The sequence below is a fragment of the Dermacentor variabilis genome, chromosome 8 (assembly GCF_050947875.1).
Source record: "Dermacentor variabilis isolate Ectoservices chromosome 8, ASM5094787v1, whole genome shotgun sequence".
NCBI lineage: Eukaryota > Metazoa > Arthropoda > Arachnida > Ixodida > Ixodidae > Dermacentor > Dermacentor variabilis.
In genome coordinates this window covers 74,778,283-74,800,442 of record NC_134575.1, presented here as the reverse complement: position 1 = coordinate 74,800,442, position 22,160 = coordinate 74,778,283, and the positions used below count along the sequence as shown (strand labels likewise).

The 22,160-nt window shown below is 45.7% G+C and overlaps 1 protein-coding gene across 3 annotated transcripts in view; it reads left to right on the top strand.

Moving 5' to 3' along the window:
* The first annotated feature begins 7,600 nt into the window (after positions 1–7,600).
* LOC142591107 (uncharacterized) overlaps positions 7,601–22,160 on the top strand; it is a 157,775-nt gene continuing 143,215 nt past the window's right edge. For 2 of the 3 annotated variants that reach the window (XR_012830342.1, XM_075703491.1), the window contains exon 1: positions 7,602–7,758. The gene's annotated coding sequence lies outside the window, so the exon portion shown is untranslated. Of the gene's footprint in view, positions 7,759–22,160 lie in introns of all 3 variants that reach the window. The other variant, XR_012830343.1, reaches the window with a different exon arrangement.

Sequence of the window (22,160 nt, the reverse complement as noted above, 5' to 3'; positions counted from 1 at the left end):
CCTTACCGTATGTTAACACTAAGCGGAAATTGAAGACATCAGGAGCTTTAAGTATCTTTAGGTCTTTAAATAATGAATTAGCTGGAAAGTAAAATGGTACTTTGCGCACAACACGAATGGCTCATTTGCAGACGAAAAATACGAATAGTATTAGCGGCAGATGTTGTGCCCCAAACCAGGCAGCCGTACTTTAGGTGGCGAAAAAACAAAGAGTTATAGAGCAGAAGCTGTACCTTCTGCGGAACCTGTTTAATAGTGAAAACGACCTGAAACTTGAGAAAGCATGTTTGTTACAAAATCAGTGTGAATATTCCAAGAAAAGGCATGATCATAGAAAACACGCAAGGTTTTAATGGAATTCACGAGCATGATTTTTGAAGAGCAAAGTTTAATGTCATCCTTCTGGAGAGCATTTTTATTCTTCGCATTAAACAAAATTGCTTGAGTTTTTCCTGTGTTTGTTTTCAATCTATTTTCGCCAGACCAAGAATATAATTTTTTAAACACACAATTCGCGACTGTAAGCAGTGTTACAGCATTACTTGAAGGAAACAACGCGGTTGCATCATCAGCATATAACATAAACTTGGTGTGGAAATCTACATTAACAATATCATTCATAAAGATATTAAAGAGAAGATGGCCTAAAATTCTACCCTGCGCAAAGCCAATATAAACTGACCTAGCATGGGATGAAATGTTATTAATTTGCACAAATTCGCATCAATGACACAGATATGACCTAATCAAGTCTAAAGCGATGCCACGAATTACCACAGCGATTGATTTTATGTAACAGAAGCTATGGGTAATACAATCAAAGCTATTGCTAAAGTCTATAAAAATGCCAGAGTAAGAAGGCCTTTATCAAAATGATCTAAAATGAATTCTTTTTGCTGAAACAGGGCAAGTTGAGTAGACCTATTTTTACGAAAGGCAAACTAACAATCGGTTAAAAAATTTTTGCTTTCGAGGAAGTCAGAAATGTGTTGAAAATTAATTTTTCCTAAACATTTTCAAAATACGGGGAGAATAGAAATTAGTCTATAATTTGTGAACACTTTCTTATGTCGTTTCTTGAATAAAAGCTACGACTTTTGCAGCTTGTATCTGACGTGGGAATACACCAGATGAAAGGCAGACATTGTAGACATGCATTAATACAGGCGCAATTAAACCTAGGACATATTTCACAGGTGTAATCTGAATATCAATGACATCACAAACGCTGCTGTTATTGAGTTCACTTAACTTGCATGTTATTTCAGATACGTTCGTTGGGTGCATAAATAGTGAATCGGCGCAATCAACGGATAAGTAATGACTAGCATTCAAGTTGATAAGGGCACTTGCAACACTGCTAAAGTAATTGTTAAACGTGTCAGGCAAAAACACGCCTGGAACTACATTGCCACTTTCCAAAATACCTGTTGGAGGCTGATAATCAGGCACACGATTCAACAGAACGTTGGCCGGCTTCCACAATTTCCGGCTGTCATTCCAGCAGGAGTGAAAGTACTGGAGATGATAGCGGTCTTTAGCGCGGCGCTGCTTGTTTGTTCATTGGTTCCGAAATGGCTTAAAATCCTGAAGGTCATGAGGATTCCGGGTTAAATGAACTTATATAATTTTATTTTAACCTTGATTTTACGCAGCAGTTCTGTCGTGATCCACGGTTTGCGTATTTTCGAAAAACGCGAAAGTTTGGAACCAAGTGGGAAATGTTTTTCGTAGCCAGCTCGAAAAGTGTGCAAGTATGTTTCATAGACAGCATCTGCATTATCCGCAGCAAAAACCTCCCCCCCAGTTAATCAGCCGTATTTCATTTTGGAACTGCGCAAGTTGGTTCATTGTAATTGGTTGATAAGTGAAGTTACATTTGTTTTCTCTTGTATTATTACGGATGAGACTTACGAAGATGGGCATGTGGTCGCTTAAACTATACGTGAAAACGCCGGCTTTTATGTCAGCTTGGGGCAAGTTTGTCAAAAAAGGTCAATATATTTAGATGTGTTAGCTGTGTTCCTGGTTGGAATGGAGATAATATTATGACAGCCATATGCCAGCAAGAAAAGCAAAAAGTCCCGACTCGCTGCTCTATCAGTCAACACGTCAATGTTGAAATCGCCACTGAAAACAACTGCACGGTGTAGAGCATGTGGTTATGAAAATATTTTCTCCAGAAGCGACAAAAATCGCTCGGCGTTCCCATTGGGTGGACGGTAGAACACAGAAAAAATCATTCGTGCGTGCAGAACAGATAAGACTTCACACTCTTCCATCAAGAGGCGAAATTCATCAATGCAATGTATTGAAACATAATCTTGCACAAGCATGCTAACACCACCTTCGCGCGAAGGAGTTCTGGACCTAGTAAAACACTGATAGTTCGGTAGGCACCGTGGGGTAGAGTGTTGGTCATACCACGTCTCAGAGAGCATTATGAAGTCCAACTGAAATTTGAGGATTGCAAAGAAAAAGATCAAGTTCATCTTTTTTATTTCTAGCAGACTGGCAGTTTAGGTGAAAACATGTAGTCGCCCGACTATGACAATTTTCAATATAATTAACAAAATCTGATGGAGGTAACAAGCCTGTTAGAAGACAATTGGCAGTAGAAGACAATTATCCATCAAACACGTTTTATGACTTTAGTTCATCAAGGTCGGCAGCAAAGGTGATCGTGCGAGAATGACTGCCTTCTTTTTTCCTTAGAAACACCTTTCAATACAATGCACATTTCAATAAATTGAAATACAATGATATTTCGTGCATTCGGAAATTCTAACGAATTTGCGCGTACTTGTTTTAATGTTCTGTTTCATGGTGCAAAGCGCCTCAAGAATTCGTCCATTTGATCAATCCCACGCGCTGCTATGCCTTTTGTCAGTATGCTGAATAAGCTTCATTTTGAAACAGATTTTTTAAAATGTCTTATTCACTGAATGCGAATGCCTCAAGACCACATAATAAGGAAGCTTTCATATTGCAGTCAGAAAACTTATCTAAGAAGCTATGGAAGGTGCTGCAAGCAGAACTGAACTGAGTAGTATAAACTTGAAAACTGCACAATATTGCACTTTTATTATATATTTACGGGTAGGATGATTTTCTTGCACGAGTGGAAATTAAGCTGCATTTATCTTCCTTGCTACGGGTGAAAGGTTTGCGTGAGACATTTCACTGTTAAAAGATAATTTATTTCTCGCCTTCTTCAGTAAAGTTAAAAAGTCCGATAACCCGTGCCGTGTTATCAAGAACATATTGGTACTGTGCTGAAAGTTGTTTTTACAGGGGGAAAGCCGCCATGTAAATGATATTTTTAGCGCATTAACTTATAGTAGAGGAAATTGGCTTATTACGCAATACAAATAAAGATGCAGAAATTGACTCCGAACAGACAGATAGAACATATCACCAGTACATTTATTCAACACTGTTGCGGTAACACGTGGAAGCTTGCGATGCTCCACCTAGACCTTGCTAAAGCTTTTAGTTGTGTCAGTCGTTTCCATTAATTTTCTCTTCTGGAGAACGCTATTGCTGTCTCCACTCAGCTTAAAGGCGTTAGCCATTCCAAACGCGTTCTACTCACTTAACTAATAATGATCACCTCTCCCAATCCGTTTTTATTTGCTCTTCAGTAGAACAAGGGTGCCCACTACTGCTCGCTTTTTATTTCGAATCGCTAGCTTAAGCGTAGTTCAGTCGAGTAGTATCATTGGTTTCAAAATACTGGCTAATGAGGTAATGGTGTTAGCTTAAACAAATAATTTAGTGTTCTCCTGCCGATAGGGTTCTTCTGCCCATGCCGATATTGAGTGAATGTGGGGCACCAAGTGCAACTTACACATTAGCGGCACGCGAGTGAACAAAAAAATATGCTAATCCCAGGCAATGTGGGAATCGATGTGAGCGAAGCTTTTTGTACCATTTGCCTTGATTGACAATAATTAGTGGTGACGTTGACGGCGAATGTTTAATTTCTCCAACGTTTTGTCTAACACAAAAGTGGTGAGTTGATTTCAAACGTTACCTTGCGTGCACCACTGCTGTTTGAGTAGTACGCGAAACACAAAGGGACACATGTTTGCTTGAGGCTTTGTTGTGCGCCATGTTTCATAACCTCTGAGATGGTTGAGCATTGCCATTGCCTCACATAGCACATCGCATCACGGCAGAAGCATTAATATTGAATTGGGGATTGTGGGGCTGTGCGTGCCAAACTGTAACCGGATTATGAGGCAAGCCATAGTGGCGGACTTCGGATTAATTTTGGCGTCGTGGTGTTCGTGACGGGTCTCTGAATGAAAATGTGCGAGCGTTCTTTTTTATTTCGCCGCCGTTGAAATGCGGCTGTATCGGTAAATTTACGAGCTGGAGCAGTGCCATAACCGCAAGCTATCGCTGCGGGCTCAGGAGTGTTCATCTGACATGCGACCATTTCCGTTGTGCCGTCTAGACCCTGCGGTGCGCTTCAAACAACGTGGCTCTGCTTACACCTGCCCTGTGTGTGTTGTACGCTAAACATATGGGCATGGTTTCATTCTTCAGAAATAGCAGAAAGGTACCGTGCCGTACCTTGAACTTAGGTTTATGCCGCGTTTCGACGAGCGGCTCTAGCGAGGCAACTGTCGCATGTACATAAGCACTCACCACTTCTCTTATCAGCATCATCCATCCCAATACTTTCACTCCCCTTCCCTCTTCCCCAGTGTAGAGTCGCGGACTAGAGCGCACTAGCTCAGGTCGACCTCTCTGTCTTTCCTATCACTAAATTCTGTTCATTCATTATGTGCAGCGTTTCCTTGCTTTCTCACGTCACCTGTTCCCTAACCCTCACCCCCCCCCCCCTTGTATATGTATGGGAATTGCGTGCGAAGAGTGGCAAGGCTGTTTCGCGACTCCGTCGGTTCTACCCATTCTCTGCCTCCCTCCCCCCTCCTCTGTTCAATTCTATCTAGCTTCCCTTTGAACTTGCACGTTGTTAGAAAGGTAAGCGCTGGTGGGAGTCACGGATAATTACAGCTGTCAAGTGGCTAATGTCGCGACCATCCGGGAGCTCCAGAGGCCATTGTGCACATTCGACACGGTGTGGTCCAAACGAGTGCCTCGCGTCTCTTTTCTTGTCTGCCACGCTTCTTTCATGAATATACAGGCTCTGAACCGCCCCCCTAAGCGGTATGCCGGACAGCAGCAGTAGTGTGAAAGTCGAAGGAAATGCAAAGAAAGCTTCGGTTTAAAAGAAGCGTGCAGGTTGGAAAGGAGGTAACGGTAAATTGCCAGTAGTTGATGTCAGTGTTGGCGGCGGCAGCCCATACCTGCCACATCCGACTGCTGCGCGATGAATGTTACAGCGACTGTCGATGCAAACAGGTGGGACACTGCCCAATGTGCTTGCGCTTCTGGTTGTCGCTCGTTACCAGACTGCCATGTGCGATAACGAAAGTGAGCACTTTACGAGCTTGCGTTAATGGTTTCAGCGTATCTCGACACGGAAACTTTATTTCTGCTCTTGCACGAGAAGGCACACTGCTTTTCTTCTGCGATTGAATTTGCACGTACTGTTCACTCACTTGTGGCTTGTTGATATGGACGTGAGTAGAGGCTCTTTACACTTTAGTCTCCAGGAAATTAGAACGCAGCAGGTGAAGCATGCCACATATGCCACATAGTCAGCAGGGCGAGCACGGCGCGTACCTACATACGCCACCGGCAAAAGCGGCAGTAGTAGATATCGCCAAAAATTGCATTTCCGTTTCCTGTTTAAGCAGCGCAACCTGTCGGGTCCCCTTGTTACACTCAATTCGCAGCCGCTTCTTAGTTTCGTACCACTTTGGAAGGTACAGTTTCCTTTCTCTAAAGTTGTTTCTTCATTCTACGACGACGCTCGCAATGAAATTAAGTTCAAAACTGGTTCGCGTTGTGTGGTGTGGTGTGATATGGTAGCGTGTGCTGTTGCGAAGATGCACTAAACCCATTTCAGGATTCTTGCTATTATCATATTGAAGCAATCTACTTTGGCGATAGTTATTTCATGCTTACATCTAGTCTTGATTACGGGATACCGTTAATTTTTGTTAAACCTCCTTGTTGCAGTCGGAAACTTGCCGAGAGAGATTGCACCGTCTAGTGGCGAGTGAACACTGAAGCAATTCCTCCTACGTAGGCAGAGGTGTGAGAAACGCCATCGGCGCAAGGCAGACAACGAGCAGAAAGAAAGCTGTGCATCAAAACATTACTAAGCAGCCCGATGTGGTTGCGAAGCCAGTCATCCCCACGTAACGGCCAATGATTTTATGGCAACGCCAGGAGGAAAATACGCTCAGGTATTTTACCAAATGACTGCAAAAGTTAAATGACCTTGCCGCATGATTTGAGTTGGTTTTGTTGCTTCTGAAGACCCAACTTTGCGCACCTTATGTGAATTATACTCCAATCTATTATGTAGAACATACCTAACCCGTACAGCTCCTTCTAGACGCCGTTATATTTCGCCCAGCGAGGTCTCTCACTGATATGCATTACCTCGTTTTCTTAGCATCGCTACCGAGCGCATGCGATCTCTGCAAGTTATGCCTATCTAACGGCGAGCTCTTCACGTATCCTAACCGGTGTTCTCAAAATACCTGTTTCTATGCTTGTGGGATGCTGCTTTGTGCAAGTTTCTTCTGATTAATACCTCCTATCTTTAACTCATTGTCAACAGTATACACTGGAAGCCCATTTATGCACTTATATCATCATGACTGTAGAATACAAAGAACATATTTCTTGATGCGTTAACACTTTAATCAACGCGAACTGAAGCAAGGCTCCAGTAAGAAAAGTAGTCGTAATCAATTCTGCCCTACGAGTCATATTTGTTTCAAAACATATTTGCACAATTTTGAAGTTGAACACCCAACAGCACTGCATTAAGGTTTTGCTCCAACAAGAAGATAGTTGGGCAGGCTACATTGATAGGATTGCCTACAATTCTTGGAACCTAATGCTTCTCCTTGCAGTGAAAGCACTGATTAGAGGAGGAACTGCTGTTAATGACCAAATACGTTTTGACTAAACATTGACAATTTTTATTGTAAAGTGCTGATTCCGCCAGCTTTGCCGCTGGTTTCGATTTGTTTCTCGCCTTCTCATTTACGATAAAGGTTGATAATGTAGTCATCCTCCTGTCGTCCTCCCTCGTCTTTATTTCATAAATTCCACCGAATTATCTTGACACGTTCTTCATCTAGGATGTGCTGTGTACGTTAAATATGTTCAAATAAAGGTTAGAGTATTTTATTCGAAGATGCTAGAGCACAATGGTACGTCAAGTGCCCAAGGGTTGACCTTTGGAAACATCGTAGGTTTTTCTAACACTGTTGTCACACAAGTGTCCTGAACGTACTTCAAGGCAAACACCCGGACTTCATATTTTACTTCTGACATTTCTATCAGAGAAGCAATCTGAAGCTTCAAAATGTTATTAAAAATATTGTCCGCAGCACCAATTGCAATCGCGCACAGCATTAAGGAAAATGAACTCTTAAAACATTTCACTGATGATAAACATAATTACTCATTATAATTTGAATGCAGCGCCGAAACTCACGTGGTAGTTTCTTGCATTATATCAGGACATCTGTCAACGACGAGATTCTCACACTTTAACTTCGATAAGCATTAGTATAAGCGACTCAATAGGAGATTAAGCGGCTGAGAAGCAAGTCTATTGAAGGTGGGCTGATCGCTGAGAAGTTATTGTGAGCTTCGGTGAGTAGGCGCTTGGGTTGTACTTGAATTTCTTTATTACGCTCGAAAATATGTGCCCTCAATAAGAAAACCAATATTATTCTCATTTGAAAATGGTTATTAGGATCCCACAAATACTTCGAGTATATATATTCTGCACCCCTAAAGCTCACGCAAGTACCTGTACCTAGCCTACGTTCTTCTAATGCTGACTACAGTGTTTATGAATGGAAAATATACAAAATTAGCTTAGGCGTTCCGTAATGTCGACAGGCCACTTAGCCATTGCCAGTGGTGTTCAGATAAGCGACGGTGGATCGCAAGCTTTCTAGTAGGCCCGCGTGACTAAGATTTAGGCTGAGGCGGATAAGTAGGCACAGAGGATGGGCCATAACAGAGTTGAGCGCGGGGTCAGCGACCACTTCGGCGATTGTTCCTATAGTGAAGCTTACAGCCTCTAAATGTAGATGCATTTTCGCGGAGGTTCTTGCTCATGACATAGAAGTCCAACTTTGCTTTTTGTGACTCTATGCAGAATTTTTTAGCTGATTAGTTTTTATAATTGTTGCCGGCGCTGTCTTCTTGAGTGATAACTCATTTATTTTTCTTTGATTATTTGGGATAGCAATCCTACTAAAGATTGAAGCAAATCTGATCTATCGGCGTCGACGCCACTGTTGTGGAGCTCTACTGCTGACAGCGCCTACGTGGCGGAGAGTTAGAGGTTTCGTCGAGACGCGGAGTGCGGTTGGCTGCAAAATCAACGAAGCAAAATGAACGCAAAGCCAGCACAGTTATGCTGCCTGCAATCACCTCGGTGGTGGAGCACGGCTAGCGTTCTGCCTTTCGCTCCCCCGTGGAAATAACGTACACGTTATCTCAAGCACGCTATGAGCGAATAACCTTTCCTGCTGAGATGTTGTGTGCAAGCTCTGGTCTGAGGTGTAGACATTTGGGTGAACCTATTATCTGCTAGCGAAATGCGCGGGTAACTATTCATACATTTCTCACAGAATGTAGGTTGCGTGTTCAAACGTAGCCGCAGAGCCAGCAAAAAAAAAAATTCAGTGGCAATTTAGCGGTAAGTGACGAAGAAAGCTTTAGCACTACGTTGCCCCTCTCAGAGAGTTTGCGCTCAAGATTTAAAACACGTGCATCACATCGCAAAATGCTGTTCAAAAGCCGATTGGACACATATCCTGCCAGTTGGAAGAGGGAAGTGGAAATGACGGTGGCCTGGAGGAAACCACCGTCATGTGTACCAATACATTCCGTCTCTCTCTGTCTCACTTTATATATATATATATATATATATATATATATATATATATATATATATATATATATATATATATATATATATATATTGCATGACCGGCTCCCATCAGTACGAACACATAAGCTTTTTGCACTTAGACGCTCCTTATACTAATGAATTCAGAAAGTGGTCGAACTGATCTCATGCTTACTAGCGATGCTAATGCTTTAGCATTGAATCAATATAGTCAAACAACCTATTGCAACTGTCAAAACTGGTTACGTCTGACGCGTGCGCTGCAACGGGATTCTCCTTTCGCGTTTCTGCAGAAACACTCAGTGCCATCTAGCGCCGCCGCCACCGAGCCTGCACGTGGCCTACAATATGCATGGCGCACCGGTGTGTACGCGCGTTGAGAAACGCGTCACGCGGCAACCGCGCTCCTCTCACGCGCTTCTTTCTGGACATGCTGCACCATTCAGTGGCACTTCAGAGAAGTCCGCATTTGGACCCCGAGACAAGAAGCGCGGCGCACCCGTACCTGCGAACGCTGAGAATCGTTACCTCGCTTGTCGCACACCCAGTGACACACACTCGCTAGAGCGTAGGTGTGAAATGCGTTCATTAGAAAAGGCGCATACCCGGTACATTTGAGGTGCCGCTTGCTAATGTGTCGGGTTGCTCGCCTTGAGGAACCCTTGTTACGTGGGTTCGATTGAGCTCATCATGAGGTAAATTCAAGGGGTCTCTTTCGTCATTGTAGTACGTCACACTCGTACAGGCACATCATCTGGTTGCCCAAATTGACGTCACATAACTTTATTGATGAAGGGCGCTCACGCTATGGTAAATGCCCACTCACCCTAGATGGCGTCAAATGTGTTCGCTGAACTGCGGGGCGCACTCAGTTCATCATATACCGTGGCCCATGTTAGCGAGAAAGATATTCGTTGGAGAACCGCAAGTATGTACACATGGGCAGATACTGTGTGAACCAAGTTGTTGCTATGGTTGATTTCGAACCCTGTTACCTCAGCACAGCAGCCCGATGCGCAAAGGATTCAATTACGCACTACCAAATGAACCTAATAAGGGGGAAACGGTGACATACAAATAATGCATTCGTTTCTCTAACAGATACTGGGGCACTATAACGTAAAGCTATTACAAACTTTTCTATTCCAATTCTCCTATCATGCCCTCCGTGATTGCCCAAAAAGTTTTCAAGCCACCACCAACTATGCCTGTCTGTCAGGCGATGTCACAAAAACCGCGCAAATGCCCCATCTGATAAGATATGGGCACAATGATTATACATGATTAGATCGAACGAAAGAAACTTATTTTCCAATCGACGCGTTTTCGTCAATAAAAAAAAAGCGCCGTTTGAGCAACACCTATTCCTCAAAGCTTTTTGGGCTGCACCCACTTTGCCTGTCTCTACGCGACGTCACATAACTGCGAATGCTTACCACATCAGTGTGACGTGTACGTGTTAAAGACATAAAGACTGCCCCGTTATGCAAGGAATAGAAGATGGCTGCCCACCGACCGCTGTGGGACTGGTTACTGTGATCTGCCAGGGTGTAAGAATTTATTTGCGTATAATAAAAGATTTTGTCTGGCAATATGACGTTATCGATAGCTTTTGGCACGTATACAACATTGCTCTACCAAGTTTACTTTGCTGAGGATCCGTTGTAGCTGCATTTTTAAGCCTCCGTTGGACACCGCGACGACTTTATACCACCCACCACAAGCAAAAAGGAGAAGCGGACCAATCGCAGACGCCGCCACCACGCTTCTCTTCCGGTACCTACATTCGCAGTGCTGGCTTAGCCCCATCGAAAGTCTCTCCACATAACCGTGCTTCTCTCATTTTCTCAGCCAATTAGATAACAAAAAGTGCTCACTGTAGACAATGCTTTTCGGTTTGAAAACAAAAGAAACTAACATGCTCTAAACTATAAGCGAATTCGATTGGACTTTTCAAACCCGATGCTTGCGTTGGTGGTTACGTAAATTTCACGCTAGGAGGTTGGAATAAAACATATTGGAATCGTTTTACGTTCTAGGACCCGCATTGACAGAAATGCGACATTTACTGTAGTGCTGAGTTACGGATTTCTAAACTTCGTGCGCTTATTCTTCTTTTCAAGTTTATCGATTTCTGAGAATTCTCGTAAACCATTTCATTCCCTAAATCAAAATTCTGTTTGTTGCAGTCACTGTAACTCCACTTTCACTCTTAAAAGTAGTAGATTGCATACTGTTCGGGTCAGTGGTTTTCTCATAAAGAAAGTTCCGCCTTTTTTACCTGTTTGAGCTTCCTCTTAAGCAAGGTATCATGTCGGTTCTATAGGAATCCGACGGAACATAACGTTGACGTTGGCGCTGGCCGGCGACTCCATCGGTGCGCAATTAAAGAAAATTTAGTACCCCCTTTCACTCTGCAAAGGATTACCAGCGAACATGTGTATGTGGGCCCCTTAATGACGAACTGCACCTCCACCGTGGGTCGGCCCGGCATTGCACTATTCTCGGGATCGGCCCATGAACGGGGGTGCTTAACCTCTGCTTCACCACCCCCGCGGGTCGGCCTGGCAGCGCACTATCTTCGGGATCGGCCCACGTATGGGGAGTGCTTGACGCCTACTACATCTCCGCCGTGAGTCGGCCCGGCATGGCACTATCTTCAGTATAGGCTCACGTATGGGGAGCGCTAAAGCCTACTTCACGTGCGCGACGGGTCGGCCCCATGGCACTATCTGCGGGTTGGGCCCACGTATGGGGAGTATTTCGCTTACGTCACAAAAATTTCCTTGGGGGGTAGAAGTGTTCAGCTTCGCTGTAAAACGAACTCAAGAACAGAACCATCGACGGAATCTTTTACGAGATGAGTTATCTCGGCCAGGCATCTCATCCATAATGCTGTCGCGCTGTCTCGATAAGTCTTTAACAAAATTGTCGATTCAGTGCCAGTGGATAAACAAGCTGCGCGTCTCCGAGATGACACTGATTCATAAGCGTCTTCATTAAAAGTGTCCAAGTGAAGCAATGCTCTCCGGGTGGGCTTCTTAAAAGAAATATTGGGGTTTTGCGCGCCAAAAGCACGATCTGATTATGTGGCACGCCGTTGGGGAGGACCCCAGAAATTTGGATTACCTGAGATTCTTTAACGTGTACCAAAACCTAAGTACACGGCTGTTTCACATTTCGCCCACATCGGAATGCGGTCGCCGTGGCCGGGATAGCCTTCTTTTACAGCGAAGCTCTATATGGCCAGCCGATTCTTTCGTCTACTTGTCGCGTGTACCCAGAATCCTCATCCGGAGCAACCCCACGCACATGCGCGAAACAAAAATAGAAAAATAGGCGCAACAGTAGTGACGTCGTTACTCTCTGTCGCCGCTGAGGGTGCGCGCAGCAGTTTCTCTCTGGCTTCGAAATGGGTAGGCCAAGCGTCATGCGTACTTCTGAGTAGCAGGCAGCTTTCGAGCAGCAATGCTGAGAGCAGAATAGGGAACGAGATCATGAACGCCGTACCGATGATGCAAGCCGGGTACAAGAATAGGCTCGCGCAGCCGAGCACAAGCAGCAACGGCGTGCCGACGATCCGGCAGCGTGCCAAACCAGCATTTAATAGCCCGTCGCAGCCGTACGTCTCAGTTTTGCTGGTTGACCATCTGTACGGAGTGCCGGAGAGGTGTTTCTTTATTTTTATTGTAATTTTTTTTAAGCATGCGTCGTGGCCATCTTTATGGCGAGAGTTTGAAATATTTAAACGAATCATTATTGCCGAGTTGCAGGCTATTTTTCGTGCGTATTTGGTCTCTAACGGCGAAAGTCATAGACCCTTCCTGCGACCAAGTTGTATAGGACGTCCTTTTTCGCGGGCAAACCAAGGCGTTGAAACGCTTGGCGCGTGTCGATCTGCAGCTGCAGTAGCAAAAAGTCCGCCTCCATTCCACTCTGTAAAAGTGGATGTACGTGCATCCTCATTTTTCTAAGCTGTCCGCCAAACGCTATGCAATATTGAACTAAATAATCTTTCAGAGTAAAATGCCTCTGCAAAATGTATGATGTAAGACTTACAAAGCAGCTGCATACATTAGAGGTTCGGATTGTTTGAATGGATGGCGGACCCTTTGTCACAGCATACATCCACATTCTTGCAGGAACTCCGTCTAGCGCAAGTGCCTCATTGAAATAATCGAAGATGTAAATTATGTCGTATAGTTCGTAAAGTACGGCTTCCGCACATCCTGCAGAAATGATAGCATCAGATTGCATGCACGGGGACACGAAAAATCCTGAACAAGTAGCAGCTACAAGCTTCGTTGTAGAAAGCGACGCATAAGGAATACAGCGAGTGGAACCCGACACTATGACTCATCCCCTAATAACTCATATATCTACTTCAGAAGGTTAATTTGTTGGGCGAGTTCGTATTTGATTTTGTGAGCCGCCCGAAACAACAGTGACGAAGGAAGAGTGAGGCACAGCGCTGTATCTGTCTTCTGGTTCCTTTCGTCTCTGTTTTTTGGCACTGCGTACGTCAAGGTAATGTATGTATGATAGGCTGCATCCAAATATGCATATGTAATATTCAGCCCGTCTATAAGACACTGTAAATAAATTATTTCTTCGTTTACCTTCCTGTGAGAGAGAGGGAGAAATAAAACTACTTTATAGGAAATTCCCTGCAGTGTTGGAAAGGGGGCAAAGAGGTGAGGAGGTTATTCCCGTAATACTTCCCTTTCGGTCCGACGCAGACCAGGCCTTGAGCTGTAGCGGCGTCCTCCACAAGCCGGACAGCCCACAGATGGTCTCCTAGGCATTCGCTGAACAGCGTAGCCCCCACAGCTCATAGGTTCTTATTTTTGCATTGTGGTTTGTGCTGTGTTTGATATTGTTTGGAGCTTGTGGGCATGCCCATATATTTTAATGGTGGTCTGCACGTGTTGTACTGCATGTCTGTCTTACAGTATGATGAGTACGCTTCTGGGTGTTTGAGCAGTGGTGTAGCGAAGGTGCTTGTTTGTAGAAGCCTACATGTACTTGCTTGGTGTTTGTTGAATGATTTGTCAGGAGGAGGGTATTTATTGTGAGCATTTCGACAGTTTCGAGAAGGTCTCCGTGAGTAGTCATTTGTTCGTGCTCAAAAACGGTTTTTTTTTCGATCTGGTTCTTGTTCTGGGGGGCGTAGTTCTGTTTGTGTGTCTTCGGAGACCTGTTGTCCGGAGAGAGATGGGCGACGCAAGTGATCACCTGATTGATACTTTCTCGGGCAGCGTCGTGCGCAGAGTTGTTCCCAATTACCCTGGCGCGGCCTGGCGTCCATATCAGTCGAACAGTTCTTCTGCAGGTAGGATGTGTTCCGATGAGAGTACGGTGTGCTTGAGGTGATATAAGCCACTTGGCGTAATTAATTATTGCTGCGTTGGAGTTGGAGACAGTGCATAATTCAGTGGTACATAAGCATGCTAAATATACTGCAGCCTCTTCCCGTTCTTTTGTGTGTTTGGTACGTATGAAGCTAGTTTTCCATTTGGCTCAATTTTATATACCCTAAAAACCCATAGGACATTATAAGAGGAGGGAGACATCTTTAGTACAATGAACACCAAAAGTTACATGCACATAACAATGAATATAGCGGTGCTAATTACAGTAGCATAAATACTCTTGCATAAACATTTATATATAAAATTCATCCACAAAGGTGGGAATACGGAAAGAAAGAAAAATTATTTACAGAAAGCAATACAGCAGTTTGGCGTTCGGATACTGAAGCGTGGGATGATTTATTTGATTCATAATAAAAAAAGAGCTAAAGAACTTGCTTTACGTCACTTTTTGTTATCGTTTGGGTGAATGTTTTTGGGCTCAATAGGATTATTAAGGTGTTCCTGAGATCTGGTGGAATATCGCTATTTTCATCAATTCGCGTCTAGTATGGTAGTGCCGACATGTTTAGCGTTGTTCGTCCTGTCTTCGTAAGTGTTAGACGTTCATAGTGTCATATTATTATGGCTTCTATAATTTCTTCAAGTGTATTGTGCAGTTCTAGGCCTAATAGCTTTTCGTTTGGTGTTCTTGGAGGAAAGTGTTATGCTTGTTTTATTACATCCCTTATCATTAAGTCAATTATGTGTTTCTCGTGATACATGAAATTTAAGAATGGAGCACTTTACGCTACATGTTAGATGACAAAGGCTTCTACCAGTCGAATGATATTGCTTTCTTTCATGCTCGTGTGACTGGCAGTAATTCTCTCAATAATTCGCCACACCTGTGCCGTATATGTCTTAGCCGTTGGATTGTTGGGGTATATTTTGGGTGGGGGGGTCACTTTGCATGTATAATCCAAGTACCCTTACGCATGACACCTGGAATACGGGCATACTTTTAAGCAATTCCTTGGTGCTTACAGGCTGCCGATTTATTTTTGATATTTCGCTTTGAACAGTAAGAGATCACATTTACCCGCGGAACAGGAGAGTGCTCTTGGCTTTAAGCATCTAGCGACTGCATTTATTGTTTTCAGCAGGGTATCCTGGATTTCGCCATCACTGCAATCTGTCACCCATAGCGTTATATCATCCGTAGATAACCTGTGGTGTAGCAGCGGGATGTTCTCGTGTCTTCTCGGGAGACCAATGAGTACGATGTTGAATGACAGGGGTGACAGCACCAATGCTTGAGGCGTGCCTTGGTGAGCCATGTTTACAGTGTCGGATTTTAGTCCTCCCATATTCAGGGTAGTAGTTTGTCGGTAAAACCATTCGAAACATATCGGTATGTCTAATGCCCTACATTTAAGCTAGAAAGCTCTAGTGATGCATATGAGCTTACCTTATCAAATGCTTTCTTTAAATCCAGTCAGACTATGCCTCTTTTATCCAGCTGAGGAGCTTGATGCGGGTACACGACTTGGTAGTAGAGTTGCACCATCATGCCTTGCGTTGAGAGCTTTTTGCTAAATATTATCATTGCATGTGGCACTTGCTCGTTCCTTCGGAGCCATGATGTCAAGGAAACTTGGCGAAGATTATCCGAGTTTAGTGCTTTCCGGGACTTTGGAATAAATATAACCTTTCAATGCTTCTAGGTCTATGGTATCCATGCAGACTCCCGTCATGTATATATCGTGTGAGGGCCATAAGCGAACGAAAGCCCACCTTTTTGGGCTTTACACGTCACTAACGTCGTATCATCTGCAAATAAAACACTTGGATTTTTGCGACGTCATCTACATAACGCACCTAAGAACGTGAAATTGTGAGCTTAAAAAACTCTCGTGCGAACAAAATTGGAATATGCTTCACGAATTCGGAACCCGCGACAAGCTTATATTCAAGACGCCCTTGAGTCACTTCAAAACGGTGCTACTCGATTCATTGATCTTTCGTATTCTTACGATGTGAGTGTGTCATCATTAAAATTAGAATCTAATTTACCCCTTCTCTCATCTCGCCGCCGTATCGCAAGTCTTTCTTTATTCTATAAACTTTTTGATAGCTCGGTGGGTATCCCGCCATACATTGTTCAATCAACACGCATATCTAATCGCACTGGTCATCCTCTTCAAGTCGCGCGCCGACGTGCACGCACCGTTACCTTTTCTAAGTCGTTTTTCTTCGTACAGCTGCTGACTGGAGGGGCCTTCCGGGCGACACCGCTGCCATCCCTTGTCCATCCACCTTCATAGAAAGCGTCACCAATCACCTTTCACTATAGATTAACACATGGTTTCTGCTTATTTCGGTGTAACCCACCCCTTATGTAATACCCCGTTACGGTGTCTTTAAGGAATAAAAATGAAATGAACTGAAATGAAATACAGATGAAAACGAAAACGCTGAGCGGGAGATGGAACACGCGAGCCACAATAGGCTGAGACCAGTGAGAGCGGCTCCTTCATTAACGTGCGCGCGGGAAACTGGTGTATGCAGACTCACCCGACTACTCGCTTCGTACTATTGTGAGCTCGCGCCGCTCGTGCTTGTTTCGTAGGTTTGGTGTCGTTCGCGCAGGTTTCTATTGTCACGGTGATAAAAAAATGGATGAACTGGTTCACCAAATAATTCACACCGCAAGAAACAGTGCATAAGCAACACACGTATACCAGCGTAAAGCATATAATTACTCGCAACTGCGTGCGACAAACGCGAACGATGATGTGATGTCGATGAGGCCTCACCCTTTAGAACGAGCTGGCGGCCCCCGAACATAAAGTGCTGTCACTCGGACGATAGCAGAAGCGCATGCAAGTTCTCGACACGCCCTCAACACGGCGAGGCGCCGCCATTGCACACCTCTCATAATGTTCTTACACCCTGGCCTAGGCGCTACAGTGCAGGTTTCTTGGCGCGTGTTGTAGGCGTTTATCCCTACGCGTGCCGGCATTAAGAAGTAGGGTCGAGTTTGTTTGCACTTGGGCGCTGGCTACCGGCGTCGTAATATAGGTGAAGCAGCGGGCACTGACGCCCGATTTGGCGACCGCTAGGTCTCTAATACTCAGAAGAGATAAAGGTGTAATCTGGCGTGACTGACTCAGCACCAGCGCCGTAGGCAGGAGAAAGTCTGGCCGACGTACCTTCTGAGAGCAAAGTTCTAACTGGTGTTGCAGAAGTCACGGGTTGCGTTAGTGCTGAACTACCGCAAGTTGGTGGTGCACAAGTTGGTGGTGGGACGTAATTATGTTTATTCAATCGTGCTTTTTACTAATTGCAACAACAAGTCATTATTTCGCTTTATTGGCGGCGCCTCCAGGACACCAAAGCGGCAACGGGCACACCAAAGCTAGAACCCGGATTGGTTCGTGGGTTGGGGCTCGCCGAGGCCAGCACGTTCCAGGGTTTTATGGCTGCCCGCTATCATGGACAGCAATTTTTTATGTGAACACCCCCTGGCACGTTTCGGCCTCCGCGGTCCCAATCCACGGGCCGCCCTAATTCCAACTTTATTCCCCCCGCTACCCCTGGGCATTCTGGAGGTCCTGCGCCACCTGCTTTATTACAACCTCAGATGCTCTCGGGAGGCTTCGGTTTGCCTGTTACATGTGCCCTCCTGGAGCAGTGCTAATAAAATATGCAATCTGTCGTCGCGACGAACAAAAGCGACCAGGGACTTACATAAAACCAGTCAGAAGCTTGCCCCTTCACACGCAGCGATCATCAAATGGGGCGTCCGCGCATACATACCGGTCGTTTTACATTTGCACCGGCGGTCATACCCCAAAAAATTGCTGCAGGAGACTAGAAGAAATCATCACAAACAATTGAATAATGATAAAGTTTATGAAAAAGCGAATGTTATTGAAATAGAGGATGCGCTGTCAGAATCAGCACTAACAGACGCATGGTCTACCGACTGGCAGTGCTCCTACGACGTCGATGGGGAGCCGTTGTCCGCGTCACAAAGAGCAGGTTCAATGTTGCTGCACTTGCGCGTCATTTCTTCGTCGCCCGGCGCGGTGTCTACTTCATTTGCAACCGTTCGTCTCTTCTGACATGAGGTCAACACCACGAAAGGCTTCTTTTTCGTAGCCGAACTCATGCTAATGGAGGGCGAATACAGCAGCAACTTACGCGACCAGTGCCGCTTTATACATGAAGAATTCTCCCACTAAGGAAGGCTCCGTCGAAAACCCAGCACGATAACTGAGCAGATACAGCCAGTCTTATGAAAACGTTTTCGAAACCTATTCCCCCCTCGTCTTTTAAGCTATCCTGCTTGCGACGTTTTTAATGCGTCGAGTTTGGTCGAAAATTTGTTTGAGACGTTGAATCCATTAAGACCATGTTTTCACGACATTGTGTGCTACATGGGTCACAGTGTGAGACATATATCCGATGCACCGAAAGTCTCAGAATTGCCACTTCACCCGTAAAATAAGCATGACTTCACAAATATGGTGTCGCTGCATTGTTGAGTTGCTATTCGCTTTACCGTCGACAGTCATCGTTACAAGATTTCTCCTGAAATCTTGTTTTTAGCTTCCCTAAGCTACAGGATTCAGACGTCAGTGTTGCTCCTTTGCATGTTAGACATATTTTTTCTTTGATTAGGTGGCTATTATTATTAATAATATTATTATTATAGTAATATTGTAATTATTATTATTGTGCTGTTTATCACAGAGTCCGAAGCCAAAATATACCTACAAGCAGAGCACGGAAATAATACTCTTCCAGCATGCATTTCGGCAAACTTATATTGGCGACGTTCAACATATTCATTAAAGAGGAATTGGCGCACAGCATGATGTAGAGACAGCAAGAAGACGGAACAATGCATCAGTGAAATCGTCAGCTGCAAGGCCTGGGTAGCGCCATTTGTAATGAATTGGAAAATTACATGTATGTAATTACATGTATGCTACATGTAAAAACACGTAGTATAATTCGTGGTTATGGTCAGTGCAGCTGTACCTTCGAAGAAATTGCAGGGAAGGCGAAGTGTGGTGCTAAAATGAAGCTCGGCACTTCAGCGCCCTAAATAGGCTTCCAACGCCTTGCGTATGGCAAGAACGATTAGGTGACAGTGCTGAATCTGAAGGCATAGAATCGTAGGGCCCAGAAGACAAAGCAGTTCATTGAAGAGGCTAAGCTCAAATTGTGCATCTCTGTGTTATTATGGCAGAGTTGTTACCCAAGTGCGAAACCCAGTTGGATAAGAAAGCTGCCGAGATAACAGGCACCGAGGTGTCCAGGATCAGCGTACCTGCCGGTGCGGATAAGAAGGTGGCGATCACCTCGGCAAGGAAGACGTGTACCGAAAATGTCCAGATGAACATTGTCGAAACTTGCTAAAGGTGGCAAGAAAATCTTTGGCAGAGGGACAAGACCTTCAACCGTTGGTATGATAGATAGCAACGCACTCAGTCCCAGACTTCTGCGTTAGGATATCAAGGATAGGATAGGAATAAATTTATTAAAATTCCTATAACCGACGGTTTAACACATCGTGATGTTGGCCAAGCATCGACCCGGCGTTATGCCCTACTATGCGCTACCCTAGTTTGACCCCCTTATGATGGATTGTGAGGCTTGTGCTCTTCGAGCTCACCTCGGCCTTGCTGGACGGCCACAGTTGAGTGTGCTTTTCTGTAGACTGCACTGCACTTTGAAGTTCGCGCGGTTGTGTCCTGGAGATAGCTTCGGTCGGAAACCTGGCACAGTCCGACATTATGTGCCATGGGTCCGCCGGACGCACTACACAAACACCACACACACAATTCGCATTCAGTTCTAGGCGAAGCACATGTAGCACTGCAGGGGCGAGGAGTTACCCGGTCTGTCTCTGCCTTCGGGTGACGACCTCCTCCCGAATGAGTGCTGGGTGGCGAGGCGGCATTGTCCATCGTGCTAAGCGGTAACACTTAGTAACTTCCCCATAACTGGTCACTCGGTCCTTGGTTTCGAGTCACCACAGGAACGATCAATCTCGGGGGCGAATAGGGTAAGCGCTGGTGCCGTTGAATGGGCCGTGTCGCTGTGGTTCGGTGAGGATTCACACTCGCCAGCGTGCGCCGGGAACCACTTGATACTGATGGGGCTGCCGCGGGCTTGGCGCTGGAGCTTGCCGATGATGGAGAACGCCGGCTTGCATACTTGCCCCTTGGCGATGTAGCGCACGGCTTTATTCGAGGCGCTGAGCACGGTGCAATACTCGGCCTCGGAGATAGCCAGAGCGATTGTAACCTCCTCGGCGTCTGTGGTGTCGCTGCACCGCACACTCGCTGCCGTTGTCTTCGTGCCGGTAGCCGCCGCAATAACCCCTGCCGCTAAGCCTTCCCGCGTGTATTCCGCTTCGTCCATGCACCGGGTGCGCGCGTCTTTGCCGTGTTGATTGGTGAGGGCATTGCCGCGCGCCTGGCGCCGTTTTTGGTTGTTCTTGGCGTGCATGTCCTTCGGGATGGCGTCCACGTGAATGTGGGGCCGCGCCTTATCGTTGATCTCGCACGATTTCCGGCTGGGAGCTTGGCGGTTGTAACCCACCGACGTGGCTGCGCCCACCAACCTGGCTACTGTGCCCCGTCTTAGTGGTAAATAGGCGCTCCACTTGCGCGGCGAGCTCAGCCTTTACTATTTTTTCTAGGGTGTTATGGACGCCGAGCTTCAGGAGCCGAGCCATACTTATGGTTTCCATTAGGCCCACCGCTACCTTGTAAGCCCGTCTGAGCAGCGTGTTGATCTTGGGGCTGTCAGTGACCTCGGCAGGGAAGAAGTTGTGCCAGTTGAGGCAGGCCACAACGGAGGTGATGTGACTGATCACGAACGAATCGCCAAGGAGCACGAGACTGCCTTCACGCATTCCCGCCCGTCATGTCGAGACTCGGCGTATGAGCCGAATGGCGTCCGTTTCCCTGGTGATGTACTTGTTGATGGTTTAGTCATTGCGACCGCTCTTGTTTAGCAACAGGCCCAGGAGCCCGATCTTGGGAATTTCGGGGAAGCGTTGGCCCGATGTAGTAACGATCGTGTTGTGATTACATTCCCCAGGGGCACGCGTTTCCGTCCCGGTTGTTGCGTTGTGAGGACCAACAGCTTGGAATTGGCGGGTGAGCACATTAGGCCGGTGCCATCGAGGTGCTGCTCGATGGCGGTAATAGCCTCATCCAGCTGTTGCTCAATGCTGGCGTTGGTGCCACAGCCCACCCACAGCGTAATATCATCATCGTAGATATTATGCGGGACGCCAGTCCCCGCTACTGCCCTCGCTACCCCGATCATGACGATGTTGAAGAGCAACAGTAAGATGACATGGTGAGTACTGCACGCTGCTGAGCTTGCGTTCAGGGAGATTGAGGTCTCCGGCGTGCAGTTCCACCATCCGGTTAGTCAATAAATCTCGGATGTAATTGCAGCTCGTTACCCTCATGTGGTGTGGGGTGCAGTGGTGGCATAGAGGTAAAACACCCGCCTCGCGTGCAAGAGGCCCGTGGTTTGAATCCCGGTGCCGCGCAATTTTCCACCGGATTAGGAGAAATCCACATGTCGATAAAATTGCATAAACAGACCTGGAGTGTGGCCTGATCCCAGTGACCAGAAGCGGTAACGCACTGCCTCACCAGAGCAGGATTGGCCACCCTGGTGCAGTACTTGGCCACAACCTCCTATATGAACACAACGATCAAACCCCGTCCCTCAGTCCC